Here is a 2,974-nt window from a genome sequence, read left to right as displayed (position 1 = left end):
TCGAAGCTCGGGGGAGACTGGCTCTGATACCAATTGTCAGGATCCTGCTAGGATCTGATGAACTAGGATAGGTAAAACAGGGAGGAATTAAGGCAAAAACTAGGTAAATTGCTGGATAGAATTTGAAGGATAAAATGCACTAATTAAAGAACTGGAAATAAGAACAAGATAAATTTAGGTTTTTGATTTCTTGATTGGTTTCACAGGATACATAGATAGCCTTATATGGAGTGCGGCTAGGTACAAGATGATGGACTAGTTGAAATACCAATACTGCCCTCACACACTAATAACCACTAGTAACCCCATATTACCTACCAATACCATTCCCTGACATATGAGTGAATTAAAAAATACTAACTTCTTACAAATCCGTACGGAGGGAGCCAGTACATAAGACTGTTTGCCGACGTTGTCAAACCCCCCGACTTCCCCCTACCAAAAAACAATGAACCTCCATATAAAATTTAATTTTGCTGGCTGTGGGGTTCGAACCCACGCGCACTTATGTGCAGAAGATCTTAAGTCTTCCCCCTTAACCACTCGGGCAAACCAGCTATTGATGCATTATTTTGAATTAAAGCTTACTAAAACCGATGAAGGCCGCTAGCAAAGAAGATTTCATCATCGATCGTTGCCACGACCATACTTCGAGCCACTGGACATTGTTTGGCCGTGACAGACTAGACGGCCAGCAAGAAATGTTCGCTAGGCCACTGGACTGACCGCGGCTGGACTTGTCAGAGCGGCGTCACCGATCGATCGACCTGAAGGAGGATGACCATGGTGAGGCGGAATCACCTGGTCGTCGGGGGGTCTCTCATGTGGGCGTTGTCGAAGCCAAGTGCTAGGCGTTGATATTTGATCTGGACGACTAGGTTTCAAAAAGGCTAGCTCTTCTGCAGTTACATTGAATTAATTTCAACACTTCATTTGATTCTAAATTTTCAAAAAGTTCTTAAAAAATACCTTGATGTAGATAATGTTTTAAATCTATTAGTGTGTAAATTTTCAAAATGAAAAACATTGTATTTCTCCCTCAGTAAAGATGGGAAAAATCTTACAAAATGGCAAAATTGAGATATCAATGTACTGTCCTTTACCAAGAGAACCTAATATTTTTATTTTTTGCTAAGCCCAAAATACAACATATTTTGTTCTGAAATTTACATACCAGAAGATTACACATCCTGATTTTTTTTGAAACTATTAAATTCGCAAAACCGCCTCCATGCAGGCCAAGCTGCAAAAATCCATTCTCAATTTATTATGTATTGTATCATCGCCACCACCAAGGTCACATACAAACAAACAATCTTATAACAGTTACGGCTCAAAGCGTTCACTCATCTCCCCTTGCAACTTTGTTAAAAAAAACTCCCCTTGCAAACTTCTCAACGAGGTAGCAAAGGACATAAAATTGTTATCTGAAGCATAGTCTCCCTAGGCCTGAATGTTCATAGTAAGAAGTCCATATATCGCCCCTCCCCACCCCTGTAAGTATGGATTGGGGAACTTAACCCCCTAAGTATCAAATATCACGCAAATTACCCCCTCTGGCTGTTGATGGTTATTTTGGTAGCTTTTTGGTCCACATGAACAAGTGGTTTTACCCACGTGGACAAGTGTGCCGCACCTGTTATTGCCCACGGGTGCCAGTGTTCGAGGTCACAGGTGGCCACGCATGGGCAAGAGCTGGTTCAGCTACTGTGATGGAGGGGTCGTCAAATTGATCCAGCAGTCGTCAGTCTGAACCATGTGGCCCTCATCGGGAGAGATGAGGAGAGCGGCAGAGGAGAGATTCAGCGATGCAGGGCAACGCGACTCAACCAAATGTAGAGAGCGGGGCAGGGGATGCAAATTGGTTCGGCCGGACCTACTAGGGGGTTATTTGCTTAGTTTCAATGCCATGTTGGAATAGGTGCCGCATGTGGCTAAAACCACATGTCCATGTGCACCAAAACAACTACTAAAACATCCATCAGTGGCTGAAGGGGGTAATTTGCCTAGAATTTAATACTTAGGGGGTTAAGTGCCTCAATCTAAACTTGAGGATTAGCCTCCAAAACCCAATACTTAGGCCTTGTACTACAGTTTTGGGGGTTTTGGAGAGGATTAGTGGGGATAATTCCATCGAACACAAAAAATTCCCATTTATTTCCAAAACAATGTTTGGTTCAAGTGTATTACCTCAGTTCTTATGAATAAGGCCCACGTGCACTTTAAGAGAAACTTTAACTAAATAAATTGGGCAACAATATCTCGACTATATAGTACATGATTGATATTGTTAGAATCGTATTGAAATACATTTTCTAATGATACCAATTTTGTATCATATATTTCTTATATAAATATTTGAATTTTTAGTCTTTTAAACGCAAGGCTATAAAGTCCAACTTAAAGTAATTAAGCCACGTACGACACGAGTACAAGGGTGCTGAACAAAGCAAACAAAATAGGAAACAAGCACATGATACAAGCAGCGCCCAAAGCACGACAAAGAAGAGCAAGCACAACAACGAGTAGCACCAGGGAAGATCAACCAAGCTTAGGGAGATCCAGCTCCTACAACAAACAACCCTGAGAGCAGAGCTGCAACTCGGAACCAACTAATGTAGATCTTCAAGGTCGCGTCGGGACGACGCCCTACGAAGAAAGCCACCTGCTTCTAAAACAGGATGAACTGGAGTTGCGGAAGCGTGGCGCCACACCAAGCTCCGAGGAGGCCGCCCGCACGCAGGGAAGAAGACCCGGGTCTTGAAGCCACTCATGATATGAAAGCTCCCACAGGGGAACCCTATCCCCTCACTCAGTCTCGGGGGCGTCGCGCCGCCGGCGAGCTCCACCACCACGGGTACAAACGTCAAGGAACCACCAAAAAATGTTTGCAGAAAGATGAGCCCAAGAGCTACCCCGAAAGTCATGGACGTATCACACCTCACATTCCCGAACAAGCCAAAACCTACTCACG

General features: G+C 43.6%; 1 non-coding gene across 1 annotated transcript; it reads right to left on the bottom strand.

Annotated features, from left to right (window-relative positions):
* Nucleotides 1-474: 474 nt before the first annotated feature.
* TRNAL-UAA lies at nt 475-557 on the bottom strand. Its single transcript has one exon. It is a non-coding gene; the product is annotated as a tRNA-Leu (tRNA).
* Nucleotides 558-2,974: the final 2,417 nt, after the last annotated feature.

This window comes from Lolium rigidum, chromosome 5, assembly GCF_022539505.1.
Source record: "Lolium rigidum isolate FL_2022 chromosome 5, APGP_CSIRO_Lrig_0.1, whole genome shotgun sequence".
Classification (NCBI taxonomy): Eukaryota; Viridiplantae; Streptophyta; class Magnoliopsida; order Poales; family Poaceae; genus Lolium; species Lolium rigidum.
Note: the sequence above shows the minus strand (reverse complement) of the source record. Positions and strands in the feature narration are given on the sequence as shown.